General features: G+C 37.5%; 1 pseudogene; it reads right to left on the bottom strand.

Moving 5' to 3' along the window:
• Positions 1–13,468: 13,468 nt before the first annotated feature.
• On the bottom strand, positions 13,469–18,562 carry LOC116130679 (annotated as a pseudogene).
• Between the last annotated feature and the right edge of the window lie 636 nt (positions 18,563–19,198).

Genomic DNA, 19,198 nt, shown 5'->3' with positions numbered 1-19,198 from the left:
AAACCTTCCAACTGAATAATCCTAAGGTGGAAATTAAGAGTTGCATTGTCAAACCGAATCAGTTCGAGAGTGAAGACCATTACGGAAGGGGTTGCACAAAATTCCGAGACAAGCCGCAGTTCAGTTTGAGTTCGCATAAGGAATGGGTCTCTGAGATCAAAAAGGGTGAAGTAAAGCAAGAAAACAGAAGGCGGTAGGTGAGAAGAGTCGAGCTACCAAAGTTATAACCAAGGGATGGAAATGGGTGGTGAAACTCTCAACAAGGCCACTGTGTGAAAAAGATCATCAGAAAATGAAGCTCCAATACAAGGGAAATTTCCGGGATGTGATGTACTTGGATAGTCCGGGCTGATGTGAAAAATTGAGAGAGTCGAGCTTACTGACTATAAACAAGCGCTTCTTGAGAGGCAACCCAAGTGTTTTTAATTATTTGTTTTTCATTTTGGTTGTTTGAATTTGTTTGAATTCATTATGAGTTTGTATGGTTTTTAATGTGTATGTTTTTGGGTGTTTTAGGTGAAGTTTTCAGCCAAAGAAAGGAATTAAAATGCTCCAGACTTCGCTGGGCCGAAGAAATATTCTTCGCCACGGCGAAGCATTGTGAAGAAGAATTCGGTGTGAAAGTCCCAGACTTTGCCGCGGCAAAGATTGTTTTTCTCCAGGGCGAAGCAACTTGAAAATTGTGTGAGCTCCTGGAAGTTTTCGCTCCGGCGAAGGAATTGTCTTCGCCGCAGCGAATAAAATAAGATAAAATTTTTGAAAATTTTCTAAGGCATTGTCGCCGCGGCGAAGAAAATTCTTTTGCCTCTGTATGTTTTCGCCCCGGCGAAGAATTTTTCTTCGCTGTGGCAAAACCTAGGTTTTCTTAGGGTTCATGCATGAAGAACGTCGCCGCGGCGACGATACTTTTCTATAAATACCCACTTTTCTTTTTCATTCGTCACGCAACTCTTCATTTTCACTTGAGAGAAAAATTTTCAAAATTCAATCTTTTGCCTTCCTAGTGCTTTTCCAACCAAAATTCTTACTCCCTAACCTTCCTAAACACCAAAACAACCCATTTCAACAACAATTTTCGCGAAAATTTCATGAAAATTTTTGGATCAAGAATTTGGGGCTTTTCAATCTAGGCTGTTTCTAGTTCAATTGGTGGCGAATACTCCTTCATTTTGGTAAGATCTCAGGTTCCCTAACTTTTTTTTCGCACAATTTCGAGTTTTTGTTTGTAGATCTGAAAATTTTTGTTGTGGTTGAGTTGTGGAATTTGGGTGATTTTGAGCATTGATTTTGTTAGAGGAAGAGTAGTTCATGCATTGGGTGATTGTTAGGAGTGTGGGTTTTTGAAATATTGGAGTGTTTGTGTAAAATTGAAAATTTGAAGTTTGGGGGGTAAGGCGCGAATTTTTGGAAGTGTTGTTTGTTTTTGCAGGATTAAATTGGTTGTGTAGAACAACTAGGTTTGAATTGTTGGGGTATAATTTTTGAGTGAACTTTAATTGTGAACAATGCCTGCCAAAATTAAGCATCCATACAAGGGTAAGGGCAAAGGAAAGAAAGTTGACAACCGTTTTGTTAATGAGGAAGCCCGTAAAAGGTATGAGGGGGCAATCCAAAGAAAGGATAAGGGTATTATTCCTGAGCACGGATTGACAGCGAGTCAGGCCTTGGTCAGGAGTAGAGGGAGACGTTAGAAGATGTTTATGAGTGCTTCTAAACAAGCAGTTGTAGAGCCGCTAGTAAGGGAGTTCTATGCCAATCTCCCGGATTGTTAGGAAGGTACAGTTTCTGTAAGAGGGGCTGATGTGCCATTTACGGAAAGGGTGATCAATGAGTTCTATAACCTGCCTGAAATTTTCCAAGATGAGTACGTACAGTTTAAGAGATCACAGTTTGAGGACAGTATCATCCCTCCGGTCATTGCAAAATCAGATGCAGATTGGGCAATATCGAAGAAGCAAAAGAAGACTCTCAAGGAACTCAATTGACATTGATGGCTCGACTGTGGTAATATTTTGTCAGTGTGAAATTGATGTCAGAATCGCACTACAGCACAGTTACTCATGAGAAGGCAGTATTGCTTTACTCTATTTCCACAGGGAAGAGTATCGATGTGGGAGACATGATCTGGAACAGCATTAAGCAGGCCTCCAAACCAGGGCGAACAAGTTACAGTTTCCCACATCTCATCATAGCCTTGTGCCTTAGAGCTGGAGTCGAGGTTCAGGATGACGAGCACCATATTTATGCTACCCCAGTTCTAGACTTAGAGTATTATAGGAAACACCTTGACCGTCCGAAAGCTGCACAACCAAAAGCAAGGGCAAAAAGGCAAAGAACAGGCCTTGCCACATCATCCAGCTCCACAGCTACACAGAAAGAGATAATGCAGCAGATGATGGGTTTAATGAAACATATGGCAAAACGTCAGGATTGGTTGGTTGAGCAGACCCAGATGATGTATGAGATGCAGAAGAATAGCTTTAAAGAGCTCAACGTTGACACTTCAGCATACCAATGGGCAGACTGGGACTCAGATGAGTGGATGGGCTCCGGGTCGGAAGAAGAGGAGAATGAAGAGGAAGAAGAGAAAGAAGAAGAATGAGCCGGAGCACCTGTTTTTGTTTTTCTTTATGTTATTTGTTTTTATTTGATTTTGTTGTTCATTTTAAACATTAAACTCAGTTTTATTTTTTGTTTTGGATTTTGTTTAGTTGTTTTAGTTGTTTCTGTTAATTTGGTAGTTGTTGAAAGGACGAGATTAGGTTGTAATTTTTTCAAGTTAGTTTGTGAATTTGTGCTAACACAAGGGACACCACAGTTTCAATTGTTTTGATAGATTATGGGTGATGAAAAGTCCGAGACCGGGTGTTGAGCGACACTTCACGGATTAACTAGGGAGCCTTCTTGTACCTTTGTTTTTTTTTATTTTCTATTCCTGATTCATGCATAATGGAACATTGGGGATAATGTCATGTTTAGTTTGGGGGTAGGAAATAGAGATAAAACCTAGTTTAAGGGTATATTGGCTAGAAACCAGAACCCGCCTTAAAAACTGCCTAGCAATACTTGGCAACCTCTGGTATAACAACGCCACGTACACCTTAAACGAAAAAAAAAAAAAAACCTTTAGTTATTTTTCTTCAGTTTGATTGTTTTTGCCGATGATGAATTGTATAAATCAATGATGAGAATAGGGTTGTTGCAATTTTATTGTTGAGAAATGTTAAGCATTGCTTCAAGTTTATGTTTATTGACTGGATTTTGATTGAGGTTTGTTAAGTGGTTCAGCCACATTTTCATTTATTTCGGCATGCTTAGTTTCATTTTATGTGGTTAGGTGAAGTTTGATAATGTTGTGGACTCTAGAACCTAGTAGAGAAGTGCTTGATGCGAATTCTAGATTAGACATGGTTGAGAAGATGATTTAAGCATTTTTCGAAACGTTTGAGCCTTTCTAGCCGACCCATGAATGAAATTTCCCTAGTCACCCCTTTGGAGCTGTTTGAATTTATTGCTTTATTTTTCTTGGAAAACAACAAAATTGTCCAATCCTTATACCAAAACCTTTATCGTACCCTTAGGAGAATTCGCTCCTAATACAAACGAAGAGTTGTACAATAAGCCAAAAGCATAGTTTGGGGGTTAGGAGAGAAATGAGAGTTGGAGAAGAGAATAAGACAAAAAGGTAGTCACCTCAATTCAATTGATTTTTGTTTTTTTTTTCATTAAAAAAAAAAAAAAGAATTCTGCCTGTTTAAGGGTATACCGGCTGGAACCAGAACCTGCCTTAAAAACTGCCTAGCAATACTTGGCAACCTCTGTAAAACACCGCCACGTACACCTTAAACGGATCCCCTGCATTTATGGTTTCCGGAATAAGAAAAATACACTTTTGAGGGTTGTGATTAGTGGACATTCCAATTGGCGGTTAAAAGAAGTGGAGTTCGATTTGATGTTAGTTTTTGCATTAGGAAACTAAGTTTTCTTACTTTGTTATTCCTATCCTTTTTCTTGGAACCCATTACCTGAGCCTAACGTGTTAGAGTCATGAAAGTGACTATATTTTGGTGATAAAAATACCCCATGTGTGTTAAATTGAAGTATATTGAGACATAAAGAATTTATGAATTTATTCACGAAAATCGCTTCTAATATTTTTCTTATGAATTTAACGTGTTTGGAATGATTTTGGAAAGGATATGAGTTAATATTAGGTTTGGTTTATGGATTAGAAGTGATTTTGTCTCATTTATGCTGTTTAGGGGTAAACGGTCATATTTATAAGGGTTGATTTGTTACTTTCAATTATGCAGGACCAAAGTGAGATTTTACAATTTGTTCTATAAAAGAAAACAAAAGTCACAAATCTAGGGGGGCTGTTCACCCAGTTTTTCGCGACCCTTCGTCTCCCTCCGGCGACCGTTCGTCTCCCTCCGGCGACGATTCATCTCCCTCTGCACAGCCTCATCATCCCGTCAAAACCACGGCAAACCACCACCTGAAATGCCACACAACCCGCGACGCTTCCCTTCACCACCACCACGTCGTTTCGTCTTCCCGCGAGTTTTGGCCTTTTTTCGGCGACGATTCGGCTCCCCAAGTTCGATCCACCTTCCCCACACCGGATCTACACTTCCCTAGCTTCAGCCACCCGCGAAAACCGCTAATCCGCATTTAGCCGTCGCGACTTTCATCTTCCAGGCCAGATCTTGCTCATTTCCGACGACTTCTCATCTCCCCAGGACTCTGATCTGAACTCCCCATCACCGAGCTTTCCATCGGTACCTTCGGATCCCATTTCCACCACCGTTTTCGGAGACCCGCCGAAAATTAACGTTTCTCTGGCGAACCGCGGCTGTTCGTATTCCGGGCTGTCCGTTGGTCGTTTTCGCCCTTCTTCATATCATATCGCTGTCGGTTACCTCTCTCCGCCATGATCAGCTCTGTTTCCACTGTTTCAGCCCTCCCTCATCACTACCATGAGCGCTGAGTTCCAGTTGTCCGTTACGGTGTAGGCGAGATCGAGATTGACTCCCTGATCTCCTCTCAGCTCTCGACTAGTTGATGAGCCCGATGTTGGATATTTGGTTAAGTTTCTTGTATTCAGATTATATTGTTTTCGTTTCAGTTTGTTTGCGATACTTTAATATTATTCATACTCGACTGTTGATTGATAATGTCCATTGAAACGTTTATTGATATATAACTTTTTGCATAATTGAATGTCGGTTTGAGATTATTATGTTGATTATGACTTTAAATTGCTTCGGTACTGATTGCAATCAAGTTGTAGTAGCGTTTAATATCATTTCTACTAGGAATGCATTTATTGTGTAATTAGTTGATTGGGTGATACAGGTTGATAGGTTGTACTTGTTAACATTGTACCACTAGTGGTGTTTAGGGTTTAGCATTTTCGGTTAGTCGATGATAGTCTTTAACCATCGATCTGTAACTAAGACGACGGGGAGACAGGAAGATTATACCTAGATTGCCGGATATTTTTTATGATTTGCCTAGCCTTGAGGTTTAGGAAATTGAAGAGCGAGGAGAGGAATTAGAGAGTTGTCTTGAGTCAAACCGAACCCGTAGCGGCAACGCTTTTAATATTGTGTTTTAGTTAGCAATTTATTTAATGCTTTTAATTTCCTGCAAGTATTAGTTTCCTTTTGCCAATTTCTCTTTCGTTACTCAAATATACATTGGTTCTTTAGTCTTGCTCTATGTGGATTCGACCCTGCTTACCGCTAACTACGGTACTAGGTTGTAATTTTGTGACAGTGACGACCGTCTAACAAAATTTGGCGCCGTTCCGGGGGACATGTGCTTTTGACTTTGTGTGTATTTGGGTTTGTAAATCCTTTAAGTCTAATTTTTCTATGTTATTTAATTTTCATTGAGACAGTTTCATTCGTGTTTGTTTTGATTTTGCAGGAAGATCGCAATTGGGGAAACGTTTGCAGTGTGTCTATGCTCAAGTTTAAGCTGACCCGATTGTGATATTTTCTAATCTTTTTAGCTTTAGTTCTTTTAAGTTCTTGTTAATCATTTGTGTGATGTTTGCATGTTCGTTTAGTTTGCATATTTTGTTTATCATAGGATTTAGTTTTTTATCAATAATTTCTTTTTGTTAGATTGTTAGTTTTAGTTTGTTGATTGTGTGATTTTTTTTTTTTTTTTTTTTTTTTTTTTTTTTTTTTTAGGGTGTTATCGTATTTAGCTTTATTTTTCTTTATGTGTGGTTTTTAATTTGCTTTTAGTTCTTTTTCTTTTTCTTTTTCGTTTAATTTTGATGTTGTGGTTTGTTGTGGAACCTTGGGTACACTTGTTATGAATGCTTGGTAGATAGTCGTATCAACCAATTTTAGTACCCTTGGATTTGAAATAATAAAGCACGTGATGGATGATAATCTGGATCCCATGCACAACCTCTAGCTTCTAGGATTCCTATCATAGGGCAACCGCCTAAATGGTGGCATTTATGAGTTTTCTCCTTTGGATGATATAGACTCCAAGTTGAGTCTTTAGCCTATCAATTTACATGTTCATATCCATACATGGCAAGCTTCTAGGCAACCACCCCCCGTAGGACAGTAGGATGTCTTTTCTATGCCTTCAGACCTTTTAGCTGTTGGTCACATTTGAGAAACCAGCTCCCTACACTTTTGAGGACAAGTGCAAGATGCACAAGGTTTCCAGAGACGAATGATTTGAATCGAACACATTTGATATGAGTGGCATGACCATCCTAATTTTGCATGAGCAGGACAACTCTATGGTCTTCCATAATAGCCATATAGTTTTTCCATCAACAGGGCAATTATTGGGACATGTATTCGTCCAACCACCCCCCCACTAGGATCCCCCCTCCGTCCAACAGCCCACTCTCGACCCAGTCCACTGGAACAATGATGGCTCAAATGCTCCAGACACTGCAAGAACAAAAAGATGACATAATGCTAGGTTCATGACTTAGAGCAGCATTATCAGCTATTACATTCCCATTCCCAATCTATTAGTAAGCTAGAGACCCAAATTGGTCAAATAGTTGAAGCGGTTTATAAGAGAGAGAATGCCTTTGCCGAGTCAAGTTGTAGATAATCCCAATGGTACACTCACCAGAGGGTGTCATGAACAGCTAGGCTTGAGAGGGAATTATATGCTAGTTTGGAAGAAAGAGAGCTTAGGGGAAACCAAACCGAGGGAGTGAAGGAACCAACCATAGAGTTAGGTGTGCCGAGACATGAAAAAAAGGAAGTTGGGGAGAAGAACCATCCCCTGAATTTGACATACCGATAGAACCTTGTCCTCAATCCTAAGTCGAATAATGCATCCAGCTTTAAGAAAACTACTAGATGGAGAAATGGTTGAGTGTTTAACAAGCTGATTGGTATTCCACTTCTAGATGCATTAAGCTCATACCTACCTATGCCAAGTTCTTAATAGACTTATGCACAAGGAAATGGCAATTAAATTCAAATATGCCTTCTTGGGACCTCGTGATACCCTACTTGTTGCTGAATGGCGAGGGTCATGTAGGCACTACCAACATTTCACACCACCTTGAACTTGATGTTTCATTCAGTCTGGCTGAAGACTAAAACTTAGCGCCAGTGGAGGCAACCCACCTTTTACATATGTTGTTATTGCTTTTATGTTTTTTGTGTTTTTGTCTTGCGGAATTGCCATGTTTGGAAACTCATTAACTAGTCCAAGGCTTCGCTTACCTGCTCCACGAACTCCATTGTGACAACCCATCATTGTTCCTCAGGTTGTATCTCTCCACCTAATATGTTTGTTATTGTTAGATTTCTTGTTTCTCAAATATGTGGACGATTTTAATGTTATTGATCTATTGCCTTTGAGATCATTTGATGCTAAGTTGGAGAGGATGTTTGTAGTTGTGGGTCATTGAGGACAATGACATTTTAAGTTGGGGAGTGTTGATTGATTTTTATTTTGTGGAGATTGTGTGTTGAACAGAGTGCTTAAATTTTTGTGGCATGATGATGAGTTTTTTTTTGTTGAAAATATGTTGAATCTTACTCTTGTAAGTCCAAAGTGGTTAAAGTGAACTAAAGTGAGTTTATTTTTTTTAAATTTTCATGAATTCATGCATAATTCCATTTTAGAAGCAATTGAGGTGCTAGTTGAAAGGTTTTGTGAGGTTTGTGAAATATTTTTTTTGTGCAACATGGTTTTAAACATTGAACTATTGGTTCTGTTTTGTGCTAGGTTTGTCCATAATTGTGGTTAGACACTGTTTTGTGTAATATCATGTGTTTTAGTGTTTATGCAAGCTCCCCACATACTTTACATGCCCATGGAGCAAATTTTCATTTATTTCTTGCGTGTGTTAAAGTGCTTAAATGTTGCTTGATGATTTGATTTTGATTTGTAGCCTAGTTGACTCGAGTGAGTACGCCCGAGTGGTGTTCTACACCTAATCCCCTAAAGCTATCCAGCTTGGAGCGGTTCCTAAAGCTCATTACTGGTCCTCTAAAAGCTTAAGAAGTCTTACATAGATCATGAGCTTTATGAAAAAAAAAAAAAAGAAAAAAAAAAGAAATAAAGTCTTGGCTTGTAGCCTAGTTGGTTCGGGTGAGTAATCCGAGGAGTGTTTTACATTTAGTGCCCTATAGCCGTTTGGTTTGGGAGTCATTGACCTAAAGCCCGTTACACGACCTTCTAGAAAGCTTAAGAAGTTGACAAGAAAAAAAAAGTGATGAATGAAAAATAATTATATGTCAAAATCTTGTATGGAAAATGAGCATTATGTTACGTGTACATAAGTTGGGGAGCTTTGCATGACATTTTAACTTTGTGATATGAATATGAAATGTGTTTTTGAAAAGCTTGAATGGAGATAGGCAAATCTTGACAGAAACTTTAGTTCATTATTTAGGATTGTGTTGTTTGCTTGTTATGTTCAAATTCTTCACTTTACCTCTTGATGAATGTCTTGGTTGTGATGAATATGGTTGTGTATGGTTTTGTGAGAATGTTGAAAGAGTTCCTTTAACTTTACTCGACGAGCAAAGAGTAGTTGGGGAGTGTGTTAGAGTCATGAAGTGACTCTATTTTAGTGATAAAAATACCCCATGTGTGTTAAATTGAAGTATATTAACAATTAAAGAATTTCTGAATTTATTCACGAAAAATCGCTTCCTAATTTTTCTTATGAATTTAACGTGTTGGAATGATTTTGGAAAGGATATGAGTTAATATTAGGTTGTGGTTTATGATATAGAAGTGATTTTGTCTCATTTATGCTGTTTAGGGGGTAACTGTCATATTTATAAGGGTTGATTTGTTAATTTTCAATTGTGCAAGGACCAAAGTGAGATTTTACATTTTACAGTTTGTTCTATAAAAGAAAACGAAAATCCAGATCCAGGGGGGCTATTCACCCAGTTTTTCGGCGACCCTTCGTCTCCCTCCGGTGACCCTTCGTCTCCTCCGGCGACGATTCATCTCCCTCGTGCACAGCTCATCATCACCCGTCAAAACCACGGCAAACCACCACCGTGAAACGCCACACACACCGCGACGCTTCGCCTTCCACCACCACCACTCGTTTCGTCTTCCCGGCCAGTTTGGCCGTTTTCCGACTACGATTCGGCTCCTCAAGGGTCGATCCACCTTCCCCACACCGGATCTACACTTCCCTAGCTTCACCGCCGCGAAAACCTACGAATCCGCGATTTAGCCACCGCAACTCTTCTCTTCCAGGCCAGATCCTGCTCATTTCCAGTGACTTCTCACCTCCCCTGGACCTGATCTGAACTCCCCATCACCAGACTTTCCATCGGTACCTTCGGATCCCATTTTCCGCCACGTTTTCCGGAGACCCGCTGAAAATTAACGTTTTTCGACGAACCGCGGCTGTTGGTATTCCGGGCTGTCCGTTGGTCGTTTTTGGCCCTTCTTCGCATCATATCGCTGTCGTTACCTCCTCTCCGCCATGATCAGCTCCATTTCCACTGTTTCGCCTCCCTCATCACTACCATGAGCGGCTGAGTTCCCAGTTGTCCGTTACGGTGTAGCAATCGAGATTGACTCCACTGATCTCCTCATCAGCTCTCGACTAGTTGGATGAGCCCGAATGTTGGATATTTGGTTAAGTTTTCTGTATTCAGATTATATTGTTTTCGTTTCAGTTGTTTGCGATACTTTAATATTATTCTGATACTCGACGTGTTGAATTGATAATGTCCATTGAGAACGTTTTTGATATATAATTTTTTGCATAATTGAATGTCGGTTTGAGATTATTGAATGTTGTTATGACTTTAAATTGCTTTGGTACTGATTGCAATCATGTGTAGTAGCGTTTAATATCATTTCTACTAGGAATGCATTTATTTGTAATTAGTTGATTGGGTGATACAGGTTGATAGTTTGTACTTGTTAACATTGTACCACTAGTGGTGTTTAAGGGTTTAGCATTTTTCGGTTAATCGATGATGTCTTTAACCAATCGATCTGTACTACAGACGACTGGAGCCAGGAAGATTTACCTTAGATTGCCGAGAGATATTTTTATTGATTTGCCTAGCCTTGTAGGTTTAGGAAATTGAAGAGCGAGGAGAGGAATTGTGAGAGTTGGTCTTGAGTCAAACCGAACCCGTAGCGGCAACGCTTTTAATATTGTGTTTTAGTTAGCAATTTATTTAATGCTTTTAATTTCTGCAAGTAATTAGTTTCCTTTTGCCAATTTCTCTTTCGTTAACTCAAATATACAGTAGGTCGTTAGTCTTGCTCTCTGTGGATTCGACCCTACTTACCGCTAACTACGGTACTTAGGTTTAATTTTGTGACCGTGACGACCGGTCTAACATAACGTTACAAGCTTTTAAAGACCTTTTGATTCTTATCTTTGTCTAGTCCTCATTAGTGGAGAGTAATTCGATATTTAGGCTTATGGAGTCCGTCACCATTGATAAACTTTACATTTCTGCATAAAATAATCCAGGAAGTTGGAATGTGGATTGAAGTGGGGATCACCTACTTGGTGGACTAATTGAGGAAGATAGTCGATATAGCTTATAACTTCTTGGAGTGTTGAACATTTCCTGATAATAATTTTTCAACAACTTTTGAGACTTGTGTAATTTCTAGGCAATTCGTTTGTTGAATTTGAGTATTGTTGGTTTTTGTTCATTTTTCAGTTTTGATGTGTGTGTGTTTTGTGTTTTTGTTCGTAGTTTGTTGTTTTCATTCCCTTTAGTTTTGTACCGTATGCTCGGGGATGAGCATATGTTTAGTTTGGGGGTATTTTATAATCCGTGGATTATACCGTTTTCATTAGACTTTTAGTCAGATTTCAGGTACTTTCTAGTTCATTTTAACCTGAATTGTTGCTTAATTCTTTACATTTCGTGTTTCAAGTTAAAATGGATATTTTGAGCAAATAAGGACAAAATTGGAAATTCTAAACTCAAAAGTAAGCGGATCTCAGAAGTTGGGAGAGTTTTGAAGCAGAATAAAGCACTATGAAGCTTGCTCCCAAGGGAGAGCACGGAGGATTGAAGAATCAAGCGAAGATGCAAGCAGAGTGGTAGTTCTATAATTTCAGAACTTTTCAAGAAGCTTCGCCCCGGCAAAGACTTGTTCTTCACCGCGGCGAAGTACGGCAGTCACTAAACATGTCTGCTTCTCTCTTCGCCGCGGCGACGGTCGTAAATTGTAGTTTTGTAAAACGCACAGTTTTACTTTGTGCGTGTTTTTTTCTGGCGACTCTTAGCCTTTTTGTTGAGGGGCGAATAGGGTTTGAGCAGCTTTTTACATTTCCTTTTATTTATTTTTGAGTGATTTTGAGCTGTAACAAGGGTGAAGATTCGATTTCGAACTAGGGGATTCATCATTTGGGGAGAATTCTTGTCTTTTCTCTCATTTTCATTATGATGAACTTTAATATTATCGTTTTTCTTGTTTCTAGTGTTGATTTAGCTATGAACTAACCCATTTTGGGTTAGGGTTTTGATTGTAATTTGGATTTTAATGGGTTAAGTGATTGATTGTTTTATTTTCATATGATTATGTTTTGATTGTGTGTTTGCTCTGAATTTTAATGCTTATATGTGATGAACATGGTGAGATTGAGAAATGAATCATGTTAGGCTTCTTGGGTAATCACCATTGTAATATTGGATGCTAGAGATAGATTCAAAAATCAATGAAATCATTGTAGGATTCTTATGCTTAATGAGCTTGGATTTGTTAACTTTCAAATTGTTGTGTGCGGAAAGTTAATAAGGAAGAGTAGGAAAACTTAGCCTGAGAATGTATGTTTAACACTTCGGAGAGTTCGATTTACAACCAATGCATATGAATATGAATTTAGTTTAATTCTTAGGTTTAACCCATAAAATCCGAATGAAGTCAAAACCTATAAAATCCGAATGAAGTCAAAACCCTACCCGTTTTACTTGAATTGATTGCTATCTGTGTTTTTCATCTCGGATTCATAGTTAATTTTAGTTTAAAATTTATTGTTCAGTTTTAATTAGAAATAGCTCCCATTAATCCAAAAGAAATCGATGGCTCCAACTTGAGAATAGTAGGAAGCTTAGTGCTTAGCTAACAATCCTCGTGGGAACTATACTCTACTCACCACTTTATTACTTGTGTGACTAGTATACTTGCTACATTTGTATGTTGTAGGAAACACGCATCAATTCCTAGGGTGAAGAATGCCCAAGGAGTTGCTACACGTTAAGGATTTAGAGTGTGATGCTAAGTGTAAAGTTGAAAAATGAGTTCTTTTTATTGTAACTTAAATCAACTTTGTACTATATCTTGTAATGTGTTTTTAACTTAATAGATTGCTTCAATCTAGACAAGGTCCCATGGATGTAGGCTACACGTGGATTTAGCCAAACCATATATATGGTTGTGTTCTTTATCTTCTGCACTTGTGTTTGATGTATTTAAATTGGAAATGTAAAATCTACTTGGTAATTATTCTGCTGCACTTAAAATGGGTAACCACACTCTAACGTGAGTTAAATCTCCAACTCGCAATAGCCTGGTTGGTATATTGAAATAATAAATATATTAACATGGAGGAGAAAATGTATAAATTCAACAGTTTAGAGTTATGAATGTCCATTATAAGTTGACATAATCAAGTTAATTAGATAGGTGATTAATATCCAAACAGAAAAATCTATGTTACCACAAGTTAATTTATATATGACACATAGAATCATATTATTGGCTTGCAAGATAGTAATCTGCTATCTGCGCATGAAAAGTTGAGAGGACTCTTGCTAATTAACCTTATTTTTAATTGGTTGCTACATGTTACAAGATCATTTGTTAACATTATCTAATAATATATTATTACATGAAAGTGAAGAGAACATGAAAATAAACCAAATTCAACTTATAGAATGAGTTACGTTTTATATTCTATTTTAATGGCATAATAAGGGCTAAAGACATTGAAATACACAAAAATGAGCTAGATGCAAGTAAGATAAGAAGCAGGATTAAGAGGTACTGGGATATCAAGAGTCCCTTCTAACATGTGTAAAACTTTCTTCATCAAAGGGCAAAGCAATGGCTCATCAAGAATGCACCAAAGTGCAACTTTAGTAATCCTCAAAAATTGTTTTAGTTCAACCTCTTCATTACCTACTAGGTGACTCAACGCACCAGACTCAAAACATTAGTATACCCAATCTTCAAGAACAATTTTATCCTCTAAAGATTTTGGTCCATACTTTTACGACAGCATATGATCTCCAGTAATACAACTCCAAAACTGTAAACATCTACTTTAGCAGTAACTGGTAGATTTCGATGCCACTTTGGTGCAACATATCCCCTCGTTCCTCTAATTCCGGTAAAAGTGTTTGGTTGATCTGACTTCAACAACTTTGCTAATCCAAAGTCAGAATTTTTTGTACACCTATTATCATCAATGAGTATGTTTTGAGGCTTTATATCAAAGTGGATGACTTGAGTCTCACACTCATTAACAATACCCATTCTTTCAACCCAATTAGGTTGTTTTTCAGGTGTGAAGAGAAGATCAGCCAAAGAACCATTGCTTATGTAATCATATACTAAGACCTTGTTGACTCCCTCAAAACAATAACCAAGTAGACGAACTAAGTTCCTATGGTGGATTCTCCCAACAACTTTAATCTCAGTTACAAACTCTTTTTTCCCTTCAACTAACACTTTCTCTAATTTCTTGACAGCTACAAGCTTTTGGGAATTCAACATAGTCCCTTTGCAAACTGTTTCTCAAGATCCTCTACCAATCTCTTCCTTGAAACCTTTCGTTAGTTTTTTAATCTCTGCAAAAGTAAACGATATGGGAGCTATATCCTCACAAAATCTGAAGTTACCATTTCCTTGAATTTTTTTTATATGACCAGACATGATATCTACAGATGACAATCCCGAAAGTTGCTAAAATAACCACTATAAGAGCAACAAATATATATAATAATATATATCTATATATATATATATATATATATATATATATTCTCTTTGGTTTTGTTTATAAGAAGGGACTTTTCTGTCAAATTCTAAAGTTTGGATGGGGATGAAAACGAAGAAATGGAAACTGTTGGGTTTGCATGTGGTAAGGGCATAAATCTGGAGGTTTTTGCAGGGAAAAGATGATGTGGCAGAGTTATACTAGAATTAAGAGAATTTGGGGCTATTGTGATAAAAAAAAAAAAATTGTTCTATATAAATTTGGGCTGCTCGCCCAAATAAAGAAGAAGAAAGTTGAGAGAAGGAAAAGAAGAGAGAGAGAAGCAAGGAAATGAGGGAGAGAAAGTGAGGTAAGTATCAACCAAGTAAACATGAAGGGAGATCACACGAATTTTTGAAGAAATTGTATCATGCATGTAGTTTTTAGAGTGAGTCATCTCACCATTTTCTTTGATTTGTGTAATTCTAATTCAATTTTGTCAAATTGGGTTGTTTGGTGGAGAAGAAAGGGATGATGCTTAAGGCAGCTGGGCATTTTAGGTTGAGCTGAAATTTTTGTGAGTGGCTTTCCAAATACTTGTTTTAAAAACTCAATTTCATTTGCATGACAAGTGATGAATTTCTATTAAAATGTTTGGTGCAAAAATTGTTAGTTAATTGTGATATTTGCTAAATCCCAGTTTGCATGTTTCGGCCGAATTAATTGTTGGATGATTTTGCACTAGATTTGGTATTAAAGTATGTGATAACATGCTGCATGCTACATGTATATTTATGTACTGTTCACATGGAATTAAATGATAGTGAAAATGCTTGTAAGAGGTGTTGGTTGTGTTTCGCTGTTGGAATCTTTTTGTAAGCATGAAACTTTGCTAGTTTATGCTGCTGCATGTTGAATTTGGGTTTAAAATTTGCTATATGGTGTTTGGCTGGATATATTTCTTTGTCTGATTGTTCTATGTTTTGAAATTTGGTTGTTTATGTGAAAATTTATGGTTATGGGGTTGCTTTACTATGACCGAATGCATAAAAAGAAGTAGGCGAAGTGAACATGAAATGGAGGTGGTTTATTTTGCTGCATGTGGCTTCTATTCATGATTTATTTGGGTTTTCAATTGTGATGTTTGCTGGCTGCATTTTTGGCCGATTAAAGCAAATGGAGGCTGGGATTACATGCATTTTGTGGACTGCATTTTTGGCCAATTTATGCATGTAATGGTGGCTGCATTCATATGTGTTTATGGTTGCATTTTGTCGATTTATGCATGTGATTGTGGCTGGAATGTTGTTGAGAAAATATGTTGTTTTGTGTTTTCAAATTCTCGAATTTATGGCAACTTGGGTGGAAGTGTATTCAGTATTGAGTAATATTTTATAGAAGTATGAAATAGTGAGTCTTGGGAGTCAAAGAAAGTACTTCTCATTTGGTGATTGTATGACATTCCTTGGGATTAATGTTTTCTTATATATATATATATATGCTTGGGGTAATGCGCAGCATTTGAATGTTGTAAAAAAAAATTTGAGTGTTTTATATTATGAAAGTGATACCTGCACAAGAGTGGCGTCGGACGTGCCATTGTGATGGGTTGTTGAAGAAATTCTAGATCTGGGCTAAACTGTCAGTTTTTGAATCATGTTTAAAAAAATTACTATTTCACCCCTGTATGTGATATTTTATAATATTATGTCATATATGCATGATTTATAAACACTTATATAGTATGCTCTTGACTTACATGTTACTTGAGGTTATGCATGAGATAGTTGTGGTGCTAAAACCATCCTACGAAGTACCCATCCCTCAGTTTCAGGCTCTGCCCATGCGATGCAACATTTGCTGGGTATTGAGATATTCGGTCTTCAGGCTTTGCGCATGCGTATTGAGATATATAGTGCTCTATCTAGGCATTGAGTTTGTCTGCCAGATATTGAGATGGTTTTCTTCAAGCGCGATGATAGATCTTGTCGGGTATTGAGATGTTTTTCCCAGCTCTGCCTGTGTGTGGGACACCCACTAGGTATCGAGATTTTTCCCTAGGGTACTAGTTATGGTGAGAATCTTCAGTATCAGTTTACTGTTTCAAAATAGGATATCAGTTTAAAGTTTTCAGATACCAGCCTATAGTTTTTAGTATCAGTTAATAGTTTCAATTTTCAGTATCAGAACAGTTATAGATAATTTGCATTAGTTATATGAAACATTTGATGTTTGTAACATGATTTATAGAAAACATTGTCTTTAGAAGCATAAGCATTTACAACTATTCTTTAAGTTCTCATAAAAGAGTTTTCAGCGTTTAGTGATGAGCTAGGATTCAGAAATTGTTGTCAGTTTAATTGATCAGATTACAATACTTAGAACAATTAGAAATAAGTTATGCATGCGTACATGAGTGATTAGTTGCCACCATATCATGTTCATAGAATCATGTTGTTTTCAGTATTTCATAAGAACCACTGCATGCCATAACTTTTGTTTGACGAATGCTTTGCAAACATGCCTTTTCCCCCACTCACTGAGTATTTCAGCTCACCCCTTTTTAAAAATGTTTTCCTCCCCCCAAGTCCACAGAGAGATCATGTTGAGCAGTGAGTCACTGCTCAAGGTTGTGCCACACGTCGACGTCTTCTCATGTGTGTATTATGGCTTATATTCCAAACGTCGACGTCTTCTCATGTGTGTATTATGGCTTATATTCCAAAAATGGACTCTTGTTTTCTTTAATAGTCTTATGTTTTTGCCGTAATTACATAAGACTTGACATTTTGTTTCTAGATTTCTCATGGATTATGCATTTATGTTTTTCCAAACTTCCTAAATATGTTTATGTACCTATTCATACTTGTATTTCCAATTACATTTTCATATGAATTATTTATGCAGTATATTTAGAAAAACGGGATTTCAGGTTTTTTCTCAGTTTTCCCCACATGGCACCTCTCAGTCATCCGAGTCTTGTGGGAGCGCCCGGATCCTATGGTTTGAGGAAGGTCGGGACAGGTCGTGTCACTCAGGATCATTGTTGTAGGATAGCGTTGCCTCACAATTGCAGTCCACTAATCATGCTTGTTGACAATCTTCTTTGGTTGTTTCCTATAAAACAAAATATGGAACGTCTTCCGAGCTAGTATTCACCAATGGTTAAATCATGTATTTGACAGATCCATTCTTTTTGCTGCAACTCTCTATGGTGAAATTTCTTTCACACCCAGATGTCCAATTGCCTTGATTAACAAAGGAATATCCTGGAAGACATCTACATTTAGGTTTCTGATCATTTAAAACACAAAAGCTATTAAAGCCACACACCACCTTAGGGTCACACTTATTTTTCGAAGATTCCTAGATAATTGTCGATGCACGATCTTGTCTAGTATTGGATAAATACAAGCTTAGTATGCCATCCGAATCAAGTTTCATCGACTAGATTATTCCTCTCATTGCATTATACCCTTCTGTTAAATTATCTGTGTTGAAGTTGCTTGAATTAAGTAGGTAGAGACAGACATCCACATCGAGGTTTAGTGTGACATTAGCGCCCCACCCATTTGTAGCAGATGACCAATAAGAGTATGCACTTGTGTCCGAAGTATCCGTTGGATACTACACAAGGTTTCCATCTTGTTGCATCTTAAGACGAAATTTCCCTGTGGAATGGTAAGTTTTTGAAATACTTGAAGACAGCTCCTGCTCTGCGAGAAGACGTTGAGTGGACAAAAGAGTATTAGTTGGGTAATCAAAACTCAGCCATATTATTTCCTTATCAGAGCTATAGAGCTCAAAATTTGCAGAGTCAAGCATGGAAGCAGAAGAGCCAGGGCCAGACGGCGATATTTGTATCTTGGCCCTGTGTTGATTGCAAGACAAGCCTGCCTTCAGAATTCAACAGCAAAGTAACATTGCTAGGGACTGGAGAATCATCGCGTCTTGTTGTCCAGACAACAGTTTTCTCAGGAATTCCTGCAAGTAAAATTCCAATTGCGTAGCCATCTTGTCGATAAAATCCAAAAGCGTTGAGACCAGAACCTGACAGTCATGAGGAGTTTGTGGTTTAAGAAAAGATCCTAGGCTTATATTTGACTATCTTCGTTGAGCCATAATTGTAAAATATGCAAATAAGTAGAAGAACAAGATAATAGGATGCATTGAAAGAAAACTGAATCTCCATGTTCTGTATGAATTAACTTTAGAAAGATTGATGAATCTGGTGCTGAATTAAGATGACCCTAGAATCCATAATTATAATAACTACGGAACTGGAAGTCTCCCAAGTCAAGTCTGTCAAAAGATATATTGGACTCCTCAAAACCCATCATAAGTTCACAACGATTCATTATCTACTAACAAGCAACAAGTTGGTATGGTGACTTGTCTTTTGCTCTTTTTATTGTCTGCCACTATTATATCAACATTTAAATCTTTCGGGTTTTTCATTTCTTTAAAAAAAAAAAAAATGTCCATACAGCTTAAAAACATTGATCATTTCTTAACATACATGGACTTGTTAAATATATCTAAATAAGCCAAACTATATTGCGAGAAATCAATTTTAAAGTCAATTTTGTTAGCATTTGTAAAGTTTACTTTGTCATTTGAATTTAAAATTCCCCCAATGTTATGTTCTAATTCTGAAACTGATCATTAAGAAGGTTGAAAAAAGAATATTGCAGTAAGAGATACTATCTCACTCGCCAGTCTAATCTTCTCAATACTCTCCAAGTCAGTTACACGCTT

Source organism: Pistacia vera, unplaced genomic scaffold, assembly GCF_008641045.1.
Source record: "Pistacia vera cultivar Batoury unplaced genomic scaffold, PisVer_v2 Contig223, whole genome shotgun sequence".
Lineage (NCBI taxonomy): Eukaryota > Viridiplantae > Streptophyta > Magnoliopsida > Sapindales > Anacardiaceae > Pistacia > Pistacia vera.
This window is presented reverse-complemented; position numbering and strand designations above follow the sequence as displayed.